The sequence below is a fragment of the Myotis daubentonii genome, chromosome 19 (assembly GCF_963259705.1).
Source record: "Myotis daubentonii chromosome 19, mMyoDau2.1, whole genome shotgun sequence".
Lineage (NCBI taxonomy): Eukaryota > Metazoa > Chordata > Mammalia > Chiroptera > Vespertilionidae > Myotis > Myotis daubentonii.
In genome coordinates this window covers 3,804,891-3,820,375 of record NC_081858.1, presented here as the reverse complement: position 1 = coordinate 3,820,375, position 15,485 = coordinate 3,804,891, and the positions used below count along the sequence as shown (strand labels likewise).

Here is a 15,485-nt window from a genome sequence, read left to right as displayed (position 1 = left end):
ACCAGCAAAACCCTAGTGGTACAGGTGAAAGACCACGTTCCAATAAACCAGAGTCGGTTCCTCCTCCAACTCTGTGCTGCCACTGAGAAGTGTGAAGATTGCAAAGGCAGTTGTGGGGCCAATCAACAAAACTGTGAAGACCGTTAAATAGTTCTGCTCAAGCAGGAGCAGGAGAGAAGATTCTGTAAGAGATGTAGAGGCAGAGCTGCGGGGCTGGGGTCCACGCCTCTAAAGCCACCCTGTGTCTGGAGAGGACAGGAAGACAGGGCTGACAGCTGCAGAGGGAAGGCGCTGACAGGAGCCAGAGGCTGGCATCCGGGGAAGGGAGAAGCAGGAGTCGCGGCCACAGATTAGGAGAGCTGAGAGCCCAGGAGCCTCTCTGTGGCCGCACTGGTGTCCCCTCCTGTGGCAATCAGTGCCTGCAGGTTAGCCTGGCCATTGATGAAGCCCATGGCGTTGAGCTGAACTAGCTGCGGCTGGAACCTCACTTCCGGGGTCTGCACCTGTGAGTTTCCACTTCCTGCCGAAAGCCGGGCCATCTGCTGCTGAGCCCTAGAAGCCCCTGTGGGAGGAGTGGCTGGTGGGGCCGGTGAGGAGGTGGGGCCTCGGGTGCAGGCCTGGCATTGCTGCTTGCTGAGGGTGCGAGGGTCCGGGACATCCCGAAGGAGCCAGGGCTGGGTATCAGCCCGGGGGCTCAGTCTGCAAGGGCTGCAATCCCTGCTGGGTCTGCAGCAGCGCCGGCATGGCACAGGGATTGGAAGGAGGGAGGGTGACTCTGGGTTCTGCCTCTGCTGCAGGAAGCCTGGGAGCTGCAGGCGGAGCTGCTCCTGAAGCTGGGGGTTCCCGCGAAGTGCGGCAAAGTCAGGGTTCTGGGCAAGTGTCTGCATCATGCTGCGCGCGTGGGGCAGAGAGCATGTTCTGCATCAGCTGGGGGCTCTCTGAGATCTGCTGGAGCAGGGCCTGCACTTCTGGGCTGTTGAACATCTCTGACCCCAGGCTGGCCGCATTGATCCCAAAGGGGTTCGAGACTGTCGGGTGCACCTGGCTGGTCCCAGATCCTCCGGTGCCCTCCCCACCGGACCCGGGGGCCTGGGAGGTGGGGGTTGGGGGCTCCAGGGGTTTGGGAGGGGCTCTAGATTCTCAGTCCGCAGAGGCTGGAAGATGAGCTGTCAGAGTTCCCGGCCAGGGAAGACAAGGGGTTGTTGCCAAACTGTTTCCAGGCGGCACCGAACTTGGGCTCCTGGATGTCAGTGTCCATGCGGCGGAGGGCGCTATTCCCTCCAGGGATGCTCCCCAGGTTGCTGAGGGCCCGGTCCTGGTTCCACATCATCTCCTGCATCATGGCTGGATTTCGACCTCCATCGCCTGCCTCATGGGCTCGGGGTTGTTGAGCATGTGGCTGATCTCAGGGTTCCGCTCCCTCAGCTGCTGCATCTGGGGGTTGGCCCTGATCATGTGGCCCATCAGGTCAGGGTTAGACATCATGTCCTGGACCAGGGGGTTCTCCATGATCTGTCACCGCATCTCAGAATTGACATCACTTGCTCTGCATCTGTTGCTGCAGCTTCATGGAGTTGGCGGAGCCCAGACCCAGGCTGCCCAGGCCTAGGATGCCCCCACAGCTAGAGCGCATGGATGTGGTAGCATTGGGAGGGATACTATTATTATCATCTCCATTGTACAAATGAGACAATGGCGGCACAGAGAGGCTTAGTACTTTTCCCAAAGTCACACAGCTAGTAGAGCTTGGATTTGAATTGACAATATAGCACTAGAGTTTGTGATATTATGTTATGCTGCCTGCAAATTCTTATGCATTATAATTGTTTAATTATATTTCCATGTGATTTTTAGTTCATTGAAAGTAAGGATTATGTCAGGTTTATTCATTGTTGTATTCCCAGTGGGAAGATTAGCCCATAGTCTTTGTAAAAAATATTTTTTATTGATTTTTACAGAGAGGAAGGGAGAGGGATAGAGAGCTAGAAACATAGATCAGCTGCCTCCTGCACACCTCCCACTGGGGATGTGCCTGCAACCAAAGTACATGCCCTTGACTGGAATTGAACCTGGGACCTTTCAGTCTGCAGGCCGGCACTCTATCCACTGAGCCAAACCAGTCAGGGCAGCCCATAGTCTTTTAATTAAAAAAAAAAAATCAATGACTGAACAAAGCAATAGCTAAGATACAAACATGTTAGATGGATAAGAAAAAAGTTATAGGGTTTCTAGCTAATAGAACAATGCTCTGATAATTATCTGACATTATGTTGAAAGATTTCTAATTCACAGGTTATATATCATGAGAACTGGTGCTCTGGTCAAGTGCCTTATATGTAGTAGTGGATCAATAATCCTTATTTTGCTGAAACCAGTTTGGCTCGGTGGATAGAGCGTCAGCTTGCGGACTGAAAGGTCCCAGGTTCGATTCCGGTCAAGGGCATGTACCTGGGTTGCGGGCACATCCCCAGTGGGAGATGTGCAGGAGGCAGCTGATCGATGTTTCTCTCTCATCGATGTTTCTAACTCTCTATCTCTCTCCCTTCCTCTCTGTAAAAAATCAATAAAATATATTTTAAAAAAATAATCCTTATTTAATTTTTATACTTTTCATTTTTGAATTAATGTAAGATTTTTGAAACACCATAAAAATGGTTACAAAGAATTCCTATGTAATCTTTACCTAACTTCCCCAAATGTTAACATATTAATAACCATAATGCAATGATAAAGTCAGGAATTAACTATTATTCCATTAACTAATTACAGATATTATCTGACTTTCATTAACTGTCTCCAGGACTCAATGCAGATTACACATTGCATTTATTTGCCATGTCTCTTTAGTTTTCTTAAAAACTTATTCATATCCTTGATGCCGCTAAAGAGCACTGGTAGTGAAGTTGTAGGCCACCTCTATTGGGTTTGTATGAGTTTCCTCATGATTCAATTTGGTTATGCATTTTGGTAAGGATACGTCATACATGACATGTCCTTCTCAGCACACCATATTGTTTCTATATTTCATTACTGGTGACAGTAACTTAGACTCCTTGGTTCAGGAGATATATGACAGGTTTTTTGTGTTTTTTTTTTTTTTTACTGTGAACTTATTATATTTCTCATGGTAATTAGTAAGTATATTATAGAGAGATACCCTGAGACTATGTAAATATCCTGTTTCTGGTCATATTTTTAACCACAAATTTTAACATCTTTTTAAAAAATATATATTTTATTGATTTTAGAGAGTAAGGGAGAGGGAGAGATAGAAACATCAATGATGAGAGAAAATCATTGATTGGCTGCCTCCTGCATGCCCCCTATTGGGAATCAAGCCCGCAACCCAGGCATGTGCCCTTGACAGGAATCGAAACTGGGACCCTTCAGTCTGCAGGTTGATGCTCTATCCACTGATCCAAATCAGCGAGGGCGAATTTTAACATCTTTTGATAATGCTTCCCTAAAACAATTATTACTGTGGTATTTGTAACTGATGATTTTTTATTGCCATCATTGGAGTGTTCCTGTCAGAAAGAATTTCTCCTTTTCTTCCATTTATCTACTTTTTGATTTAATCATACTGATATCAGTATACACTTAAATATTTGTTTTATTCTATTGATTATAATTATTATCATTTTTTATTTTGTTGCCCAAATTGTCTCAGGTTGCGAAGCCCCGTCAAGTTAGCTTGCTTTATTGCAATATGACCCCATCATTTTTGAGCACCTCCATCCTTGCTGGTACCACAAACTGGTCAAAGCTCACTCTGTACTCGCCCTGCCTGCCCCACTGATGTAGTCAGCCGTCTTTTAAAGAAGGCCTGCTTCCTTTTTACTGGAGACTAACATTTAGAAACAAAAATCTTACCACCAGGTGCTCACTGCTACCAGGGGTCATTGTTTCTTCACTCGGTGGGCAGGGCTTTCATGTGTGATATACAAACACATCTTTACTTATTTCCACATCTGTCTGTCTACTGAATACCTTGAGTTTATACTGATGCATTGAATTCAATTCCAACACTCAGAGTTCATTCTAGTCTTTCCCTTTTTTATTGATAATTCCTTCTTCCGACAGTAAAAACACCTGGTGATTATTATTAACAATATATTTGCTTATTTGCTCAATCTTAGATTACATGGAAAGCAGTTTCAGAATTGCTAACCTATAACCTATTTGAAAAACAAACTTACTAATTAGAGTACAATAGTGTGTTCTCTTCAGTTTTAAAGTATACAGTTTAAATCACTTTCCGAAGTTCCTTTCCCCCCTCACACCCTTTATTGTGGTTATGTTATTAATTTGCAATAAAGTCAATACATGTTTTTAAAAGTAAACAATGTTGGTAAAAATATTAAAACATCATGTATATGGAATAGTCTCTTTCTCTCTCACATACCCCAGAACCCTGGAGAAATACTCCCAGGCCGGGCCCTGCAGAGGCTGGAGGGAGATTCGAGCTCTGATTACTCCTTCCCCCCTACGTTCCTGTCCCTGTATCACCTCTTCCCTCAGGGCTCTGGGGAGAAATTCTCACAGGTGCTTTAAAAGGCCTGAATTCCACCTATCCCACTGCACTGAGCTCCCCACTGCGTCGGTCTCAGCCTGAATAAAACCTTTTGGTAAATTTCATTTTCACACGCGGGGAGTTTTCTATGCCAAGGTCAGTCCTACCTGGATCAAGCATCTGACCAATCCTTTTGCCTGTCTCTTGGGATGAAAGAGGCCACCAGGTGGCGCCTCCGAATCTACTGCCGTCCCATTTTACCTTAAAATTTATTTTATTCTGCTTTTTAAGTCAGCTTCTCCAGTGGTTACGCGGGCTTTAGGAAGCAATTGCATTTCTGAGAAGGGGAGAGACGTTCTGTTTGCATTTTTTAATCAGTTAAGAAAACGTTTGCCATTGGTGTGTTCGGCTCAGCTCTCAGTAAATGCCCGTTTAGTCTCCGCCTCTGTCTTTTCGCCTAAACACCTCGGGCACCTTTCCTTTTCCTTTAATTAAAACTCGCCCCAGAGAAAAACAAAGATAGGAATTTGTTGACAGCCGCAATGGGCAGTCCCCACAATGAGCGTGGCTGCGGCCGGCCCATCAGCCTCTCTGCAAAGAGAGCTCAGAGAGAACCCCAGAGGCCGGTTCCGGTTCCGTAGAGAGGCCTCCTCCTCGCGGCCCGCGTGGTTGTCCTGGACTGTGGTTTCCTAGTGCAATCTGAAGGGACATTGAACTCAAACAGCACTGTCCTGGGCCCGGGGCGAGGTGCGCCTGTGAAGAGGTTGAAGAGCCGGGTCAAGACAACAGGAAGGATGTTGACTATCTAGCACCGGAAAGTGCATGCCTGCCAAATGCATTCAAATTTAAACTTTTTAAAAGAATTATCGACCATTCGTGTCTTTTATTTTTTAATTTTTTATTGTTAAAAGTATTACAGATGTCTCTTTCCCCCTCCTTGACCTTTCCCTGCCTGCTCCCTCCCCCCCAGCACAGGCCTCACCTCCCTATTGTCTGTGTCCATGGGCTGTGCTCATACGCATGCATGCAAGTCTTTTGGTTGATGTTACCCTCTGCCCCCTCACCCAGCCCTGCCTTCTCTCTGAGGTTTGACGGTCTGTTCGATGCTTCTCTGTCTCTGGATCTATTTTTGCTAATCAGTTTACGTTGTTCATTATATTCCACAAATGAGTGAGATCATGTGATATTTGTCTTTCTCCAACTGGCTTATTTTGCTTAGCATAATGCTCTCCAGGTCCATCCATACTGTTGCAAATGGTAAGAATTCCTTCTTTTTTTACAGCAGCGTAGTATTCCGCTGGGTAGATGTACCATCGTTTTTTAATCCACTCATCTGCTGATGGGCACTTAGGCTGTTTCCAAATCTTAGCTATAGTAAATTGTGCTGCTATGAACATAGGGGTGCATATATCCTTTATGATTGGTGTTTCTGGCTTCTTGGGATATATTCCTAGAAGTGGGATCACAGGGTCAAATGGGAGTTCCATTTTTAATTTTTTGAGGAAGCTCCATACTGTTCTCCACAGTGGCTGCACCAGTCTGCATTCCCACCAGCAGTGCACGAGGGTTCCTTTTCTTCCACATCGTCGTCAGCACTTGTCATTTGTTGATTTGTTGATGATAGCCATTCTGACAGGTGTGAGATGGTACCCTATTGTCATTTTGATTTGTATCTCTCGGATGATTAGTGACTTTGAGCATGTTTTCATATGTCTCTCGGCTTTCTGAATGTCCACTTTCGAAAAGTGTCTATTTAGGTCCTTTGCCCATTTTTTGATTGAATTGTTTAATCTTCCTTTTGTTAAGTTGTATGAGTTCCCTATAAATTTTGGAGACTAAACCCTTATCGGTGATAACATTGGCAAATATGTTCTCCCATGCAGTGGGCTCTCTTATTGTTTTGTTGATGGTTTCTTTTGTTGTGCAGAAGCTTTTTATTTTCTCCTTAGTTTCCATTGTCCTAGGAGATGTATTGGTAAAGATATTGCTCTGACATATGTCTGATATTTTGCTGCCTATGTATTCTTTGTGGGGCGCAGTTACGGTGTTTTGGCCAGGTTCAAGCCTCGGACTAATGAAAGGACAGGGTCCTCTCATTGCCACGTTCAAGTCCCAGCTGGAGGGCAGGGCCCCCCCAGCACAATTATAGCCAACGGCTGTGGTTGTAAGCTTGAATCTATGGTCCAAACACGTAACCCCACGTGCCTTGTGCTAGAGTTCAGGTGCATGTAGTTGAGTAGGGTTGGTGCCCATGAGAATGCTGTAAACAACGTGATCACGCCCCTGCTTTGCCTCATGACATCTGCTATAAAATAAAGACATGGCTTGTGGGCGCTGTCGCTGTCTCCTCATCAGGGAGGCAGCGTCCGACCGAGACCCAGCTATTATTCTCTTGTCTGTCTTTTCCTTAATCCTTTCGCCCCCCCACTTGGGATCACCCTTGGTCGTGCAGCCACTTTCTTCTAAGATTTTTAAGGTTTTGCATCTTATGTTTAAGTCTTTTATCCATTTTGAGTTTATTTTTGTGTATGGTATAAGTTGGTGGTCTAGTTTCATTTATTTGCATGAAAATGCCCAATTTTCCCAACATCATTAATTGAAGAGACTGTCTTGACTCCATTGTATGCTCTTGACTCCTTTGTCAAATATTAATTGAGCCTAATGGCTTGGGTTGATTTTGGGGGTCCCTGTTAAAAAACTTCGAGTTGACCAAACAAAATACTTCTGGGCACTGAATGTGTCCAGAAAGCTGCTAGTTTTCAGTTCTTGGATTTCTTCTGTGAATGCTCTGCCACTTGTCCATGTTCTCCTATCTGCTTGGAATATTGCTGTCACCATTGCTCTCCATCACCTCTGCACAGCGAAGTCCCAATGCATTCTTACAGAGCCACTTAAATGCCGCCCACTCCAGGAAGTGTCCCTTGCTGTTTCTCTCTCTAAATAAAAAAGCATTTTCTCTCTCCTCTGAATTTGTCCAGCAGTCTCATGCACCCTCTTCATGGTCCTTATTGCTTTTTCTATTGTGGAGTGTTATTTACATACTGGTCATCAGCCTTTTCCTACATATATATTTTTAAGCTCCTGTGGGAAGATTTCATGTCTAATTGAGTTTTGTATTTTTACCATCTGGAAAATCATTTTAAAAATATTTATTATTGAGTGCCTACTCTGTGCACTACATTCAGCCCATAGTAGTGAGGACTTGATAAATGTTTGCTGAATGAATGGTGTTAGATGGCCAACCAGAATAATGAAAATGAAAAAGACACCCTGGCCGTGGAGTGTCGTCCTGTATAACAAAAGGTTGCAGATTTGATTCCTGGTCGGGGCGGGAATGGGAGGCAACAAATCAATGTTTCCCTCTTACATCAATGTCTCTCTCTCTCTCTCTTTCTCTCTCTCTCTCCCTAAATTTCTAAAAGTAATCAATAAAAACATATCCTCCAGTGTGGCTCAGTTGGTTGGGCATTGCCCCATGAAAGGTTGCTGGTTTGATTCCCAGTCAGTGCACATGCCCGGGTTGTGAGCTTGATCCCCAGTAGGGGGTGTGCAGGAGGCATCCATCAATGATTCTCTCTCACCATTGATGTTTCTATCTCTCTCTTCCTCTCTCTCTAAAAATCAATTTAAAAAATCTTAAAAACAAAACAACACATATGCTCGAGTAAGGATTAAAAAAGAAAAAGGCAGATAATACCAAGTGTTAGCAATGAGTGGAGCCACTCTCATACTCTCCCGGCCTCCATAACCGGACTTCAAGTGTCTGCCCATCATTAACTTAGGGTGCCTGGCAAGAGGGATTTTGCAGGTTAATTATGGTTACTAATCAGTTGACTTTAAGATCGGGAAGTTATCTGAGAGGGTCCAGCTGAGTCCTACGAGCCCTTTAAAAGCAGTTTCTTCAGCTGGTGACAGAGGGAGTGAGAGGTATGCAAAGCACGCGGAGGACTCCTTGCCCTGTGGCTGACTCAAAGTGGCCCCGAAGCAAGAGCCCCCTCAGCCTACAGCCTGCAGGGACGGAAGCTCAGTCCCATGTGACCACAAGGACCGAATCTGCCGAAAGGGGAGGGGGTAGCAGATCTCCCCCAGGGCCTCCAGGTCAGAGCCCAGACCCTGGCACCTTGGTTCTGACTTGTAAGAACGAAGCCGTGAGTCTGCCTGGCTTTGGCCTGCAGAGCTAGGAGACAGACGGGTGCCGTTGTAGCGGCTAAGCTGGTGGCCATTCGTTACGCAGTAATAAAAATAAAATAGAGTAAATGAACACAGGCACTCAACCAGCACTTCGGAGAGACCCGGTGGAGAATGGCGGCCTCGCGTACAAGCCAGGGCCACGGGGTCAGCCCTGCGGGCGAGCCTTTCAGCGGCTCCTCGGCCCAGCCAGGCCTCGAGAGGGTGCAGCCTGGCAGCGTGCAGACTGCAGCTTCACAAGCCGTCGGGGCCAGCTCCCCACCACGCTGCCCTCCACCCTGACTCGCAGGCAGCGTGAGAAAAGCCGTGGCCGCAAGCGGTCAGCCCCGGCGCGGGGTGCTTTGTACTGCACAGCAGGTCACCACCGGGGCCGCCCTGGCAGCTGTACCCGCCAGCATGGCAGCTGCCTGGCAGCCCAGACTTCAAACCACGCGCGGCCTCACTCTCCGGGGCAGGTCCGTGGCTCCCGTGCCCGCTGCCCGCCCGGAGGTGGAGCCCCTGCCCGGTGCTCAGGCGCAGAGTTGGGAGTTGCTCTGGTGAGCGTGCTCGAGGGCAAGCTAAGCTTCCTCAGGAGAAAGATGAGAGGAAAGTGCATTTTTTCAAATGGGAAGACACACATTTACTTCACAAGAGTATTGGTAAGTGAGCATGGTAGGACAGCTAATACTATGCAGTCATTAAAAAGATAGGGGGCCCTAGCCGGTTTGGCTCAGCGGATAGAGTGTGGGCCCAGGTGTGACTCCTGGTCAGGGCTCATGCCCAAGTCGAGGGCTCGATCCCCAGTGTGGGGCGTGCAGGAGGCAGCCGATCAATGATTCTCTCTTCATTGATGTTTCTCTCTCTCTCTCCCCTTCTCCCTTCCTCTTTGAAATTAACAACAACAAAGATAGGGGGGAAACGCTCTCTCTGTAGATGTGGAACAGACCAAAGTCATTAACAACAGCCAAGGGCGAGGCCAGAACAATGTGTCAGCCGCCGATCACCCTGCTATGAAAAAGGTACGTGTAAATACATGCTGTATACTAGTAGGTACAGAATATTTCTGGTGATAACGATTGCCTTAGGGGGAGAACTGGATGGCTGGGGGGGGGGGGCGGGGCTTGTATATCCTTTGTACCTTTTCAATCCATGTACATGGAATATCTATAAAAATAAATACTTTTTTGGGGAGAGAGATGGTAGGAACTTAGCAACAGTTTCCTGTCCCTCCTACCCCCTTCCCTTAACACACACACTTGCACGCACACAACTAGAACTCCTTGCCCACACATGCCCTCCTTCACATGCACACCTAAACAGTAATTGTGCGGCCACATGCTCTCCCTTATTACCACCACATAGCCCATGTATGCATACAAAGGCAGTGCACATCTATTGTACTCACAGACATCCGCAGGCGTGTACCCAACAAGCATAGCTCGTTTACCCTCTACCCACACCTGTGCCTGCTTCATATGTGGGTACCCCTGGGCAGATGCCCCCAATTACAAGATGAAACAGGTTAAAAGTCGCTTATTCAAAAGCACTAGTGGGGCCTAATTATAGGTGACCATAAAACTCTAATCAGGGGAGGGCTCATTAGCCACTAAACAAGGGAGGAGAGTGGCAGCCCGGATTAAAAGGCCTGAGTGACAAAGGCAGCTTCCCCGACAGTTAGGAGAGAGGGGCTTAACTGGGATGGGGAGGCAGGGAGGAGGGGCAGGCGGGAGCCCTCAGGGCAAGGCCTCCCGCGCCCCAGCATCTGCCTGGAGCATTCAGAGGAAAACAGTCACTGGCCCGAGCTCCTCCTGGGTGCCCTCTGGGGTCCTGAGTCCCCCACCTCTCAGAACCCATTCCTGGGGCTGCCGACACCGCCTTGAGGGAGGGCACGGGCTCTAAGCCTGCCTCAGCCACTTGCCAGCCAGCGGGGTGACCTTTGTGAGGCATTTAAAGGAAGGGACCCTGTTTCCTCAGTTGCAAATGGACTGGTAACATCCGTGTTCCCCGAACAAGCCCAGGATGGTACCAGAGAAAGAGCTTTAAAACTGCCAGCGGCTGCAGGATTAGCAGCCAGCCTGGCCCAGACCCACGGGCCTGCTGGGATGTGCCTGGAGGACAGGGTCAGAGCTTAGTCATCTTTGCTCTCAGGTTCCCGGAACCGTTATCTGTTCGGGTGGAACTGGAGAGTTGTTCTCACTGCGGGTAAATGACAGACCAGAGCCAATAGGTTACCTTTGCCCTGGTGTAAACAGGTAATACAACCTTGGAAATGGGATGTGTAGTGGCCATAGCATGAATTCTCGCATTAATTGAGCATTTACTGTGTATCAGGTACCTTTTTAAGCAGTTTACATCTATTCACTTATTTGAGACTCACAATGTCCCCCAAAGAGGGAGTCCATTATCAGCATCATTCCCTTTTAAAGAAGAGGAAATAGAGCCTCAAGTTAAGGAACTTACCCAAAGCTATACTGCTAGCAAGTAGAAGAGCAGGTCTTGAACCAAGTCAGTCTGGCCTCTCAGCCTAACTCTTTATTTTTTAATAGTTTATTGATTTTTAGAGAGCGAGGAAGGGAGAAGAGAGAAACTTGGATGTAAGAGCATAGCATCAATCAACTACTTCCTGCATACCTGCTACCAGGGATCAAGTCCACAACCAGAATCGAACCAGCAACCGTACAGTGGACGGGACGATGCCCAACCAACTGAGCCACACCAGCCAGGGCTTCAGCCTATACTCTTAACTGTGGAGAGTTTAGGCACCAGTTAGCAGGTGGTGAATAACATTTGGGGTTTGTGGCCTTGTAGTTGCCCTTGAATTATGGTTACAGCTAACATTTCTTGAGTGCTTATAATATGAGGGACTATGCTAAGACTTTTGCACTTGTTATCTCCTTTGATCCTTCCAACAACCCATAAAATAGATGCTAGAGTTTATTTCCCCCATTTTACAGATGAAGAAAGTGGGGGCCCAAGAGATACAAAAATTGCCCTGGCCGGGTGCTCAGTGGTTAGAGAGACACAGTGATTGGTTGCCTCTCGCACACACCTGGACCAGGGCTGGGGATTGAGCCTGCAACCGACATACATGCCCTTGAATGGAATGGAACCTGAGACCCTTCAGTCCAAGGGCTGGCGCTCTAACCACTCTCCCAATCCGGGACCCCTCGGGGATGTCTGAAAGCCCGTTTCAGTCCGATCCCCACAGGCCAGGCCGAAGGACCCCACCTGCTGGAGGGACCCCGCTCACTCTGCAGACGCCCTTCCCCCTCCGCCCTTCGAGCGGGCGCCGCCCCAGGTGGAGCTGGCAGGGGTGGGACCGCGGGAGGTTGGCTCCAGGGCATGTCCCGGCCGTCTTGCCCAGTCCTGCCCTACCGGCCACCTTTCAATGTGCATGAATCCATGACCGGGGCACTGGTGTACATATGAGACAAAGCCACTCCCTTCTAGGCCACAGTCGCCTGGTCCAGGAGGACACTGTAGCCACGCAGAGTTCCCAGGGGCGGGACTCCTATGGGGACTTGTTCATTGTTCAGCCTGATTCCCACCACTGACAGCCATGTGCTCTTCGTGTCCCCCAAACTCGTTGGTGATAGAATGACTATCAACTCTTCTCAAGCCCCCATGATCCCAGGACCTCCCCGGCCTGTGCAAGAGCCAGAGCGCCGCGAGTTTGGGAGGTGACTTTATCCGCCTCCAGCTTAGCGGGCTGCAGGCATTAAATCTTTGCCGGGACAAATGAAGTTATGTTCTCTTTGGAGAGACGGAGAGACAGTCTTCACCTCTCCCTGGACGCAGGTGCTCATTTGCATGATCCCCTGCAAGCCACGGAGACCCTCTTTCTTGCTCACTCAGGGGTGGAAAGTCACCAGGAAGGAACCAATTAGCATCTTGTCCCAAGCAGGTCCCGATTCTTTTGCTCCATCCTCTGCACATCAGCAGCATCTGCTCTGGGGTCTTGTCCTAATGGAATCCAACCTGTGCTGCTACCCTTTGTTAATTGCAGCCTCAAGAGAGAAGAGGAAGGGAGGGAGGAAGGGAAGGGGCTCTGCACCCAACCAAGAGAAAGGGTGATGGGCCAGAGGGGTCAGAGGTCAGAGGTCAGCACAGAACTATCTAGACAACTGGGTGGTTCTACATGCAATGAAGAATAAAAATGAATCTTTCTCAAGCCCTTACTATGCAGCAGGCACTATTCTAAATGCTTCACATGGATTAGCAAGTCTGGTCACCACACCAGCTCTCCAAGTCAGGTTATTAGTTCTTACTTAAAAACAAGGAAAATGGAGGCACTGAAGGGTTACGTATTTGCCCGAGATCACACAACTAAATGGAAGGAAAACCAAGATTTGGGCCTCGACATTCCTGCTGCTGCTCTGTGTTCATAACTGCTCAGCAGCACCACCTTTCCCTTGGCCCCTTGTTGTACGCAGGGAGCTGGATCCTCAGCTGCAACATGGGAGCAAAACTCAGGTCCAAGGGCTGCTGCTGGAAGAACACCTTCGATCTCCCGGTTACCTGCTGGGAGAGCGCGAGCCGTGGGGCAGGGCTGGTCTCTAATGCAGAGCCATGACCTGGCTGCAGGGGGAGATGAGGAGGAGAGAAGCAGCCTTGGACACCTGGTCTAAGGGGAAACAGGATGTGCAAAGGACTGAGATAAACAACGGTGAGCAGTGTGGTCGGCCTCAACCTGAAGAGCATACATTTCGCCTAAAGGCTTTCAGGATAAAAACACAGCTGAACAGGCAAGTCCCTCTGGGTTTATCACTGTTGGCCTCTTAGCTTCCCGGCAGAGGAGCGATGGGAGTGAACCCCAAGTTCCCCATCCTGCAAACGGCTTTATCAGAAGGACTCAGCACAGATGGTCCATCCGCCAGAGGCATGGAGGGCTCCAGAGCCAGGCCAGTGGTTTGAATCCCAGGGCTGCTATGTACGGCCTCTGTGCTGGGCAAGTTATATGCCGTCCCCGGCTCGGTTTCTTCATCTGTATGTGGGAGAATGGTTGGACCCACTTCGTGAGAACTGTTGTAGGAATTAAAAGAGTTCTATTAGTATGTAAAGTGCTTACAACAGTGGCTGGCACACATTAGTGCCATAGAAGTCCTGGTAATTTCTATTGTAATAGATACTGTGGACATATAGTGACAATCTACAGTTCCGCAGACAGTCGGACAGCCAGAAGGGAGTCAAGTTATATCTGTGCAATATCTCTAACTGGGAGTTCACGGCTATGCCTTCACTTATCTATATATATAAAAGCCAAGCAACCAGAAGGACCAGAACAACCGGAACAACCAGTCGCTCTGACGCGCTCAGTGGCAGGCCAATCTGCCCAATGTGGGCGGGGCTGGCCGGCCAACCTCCCGCATCCCCACCCCCCCGGCCAGCCAGCCCCAATAGACCCCAATCAGGGCGGATGGGCCAGACCCCACCTGTGCACGAATTCCTGCACCAGGCCTTAGTAATTTTATAATTCATACTAATTAGTAATACCGTTAGCATCGTTTATTATGTAATGCAATATAATGATAGAGTTAATTAAAAGTAATATTAGTGAAGATTACAGAGAGAGAGAGAGAGCTTTCTGTGAGTTGGACACCACACTAGATGTCTTATGTGTATGTTGTCTCAATCTTCACATCAGTCCCAAGTGACAGGAACTATTATCTCCATTTTACAGCTGAGGTTACTGAAGTTTAGAGACGGTAAGTAACTTGCTCAGTCAGTTTTTAAGAAGAACTAAAAATGTGCTGTCTAGCTGGGGCCAAGTGCAGGAGGCAACCAGTCGATGTATCTCTCTCACCCCTGCCCTCTCTGTCTTCTCCCTCCCTTCCACTCTCTCTAAAAATCAATGGAAAAGGTATTCTCTGGTGAGGATTAAAAAAAAGAAAAAAAAGACCCTGGCTGGTTTGGCTCAGTGGATAGAGCGTTGGCCTGAGGACTGAAGGGTCCCAGGTTTGATTCCGGCCAAGGGCACATGCCTGGGTTGTGGGCTCAATCCCCAGTGGGGGGCATGCAGGAGGCAGTGGATCAATGATTCTCTCTCATCATTGATGTTTCTCTCTCTCTCTCCCTTCCTCTCTAAAAATCAATAAAATATATTTAAAAAATTATTTAAAAAAAGAAAAAAAAATGTTTCTTTAAAAGGAAACCTGTCTAGCGTTTGTCTTCAGGCAGCCCTGTTTGGCTAGGGAGAGTCTGCTGAGAGCGAAAGGAAGCAGAGAAACTTAGGGCTCAGCATGTTCATTTTAAACTCCCGCGTAGCATTTGACATGTTATTAAGTGTTTTCTGATTGGTCCAGGGCCTTTTTGAAACAAGGCCCGGTGTGAATAATAAATAGCGATGTGACATTCTTGAACAGTCCGCACAACTATTACAGATGGGGAAGCAGACTGGAGGGGTTCGGTGACTTGCCCAAGTTAAGTGCAGGCCAAACTCAAACACCTGTCTTACAAATGTCCACCCAGCAGCCTCCCCCTCCCTGTGCCGCCTTACAGAGTCCATGCCACTGCCCGCGGCGCCCACCAGCCACCGTGTGTGTCACTGCGAGACGCCACAGAGATGTGAGAGCATCTGGACCATGCATTCCTCATGGAGTGGAGAAGCAGACACGGGAAATGAGTCGGTGACAGAGGAGACGTCGCAAAGCAGTACAACTGAAGATGAAGGGACCGCGGTTCCCAGATGTCCAGGGGCAGTCGGATTCTGTGCATATAAGACGTTTGTGCACAAAGAGATGGGCCGTGCTAAGCAGAGGAAGCTGGAGGGGAGGCTGCTGCCCTGCGCGGCCCACAGCCCAGGCAG

At 48.4% G+C, this 15,485-nt stretch overlaps 1 pseudogene; it reads right to left on the bottom strand.

Annotated features, from left to right (window-relative positions):
• Positions 1-350: 350 nt before the first annotated feature.
• LOC132222157 (ubiquilin-4-like) lies at positions 351-10,116 on the bottom strand (annotated as a pseudogene).
• Between the last annotated feature and the right edge of the window lie 5,369 nt (positions 10,117-15,485).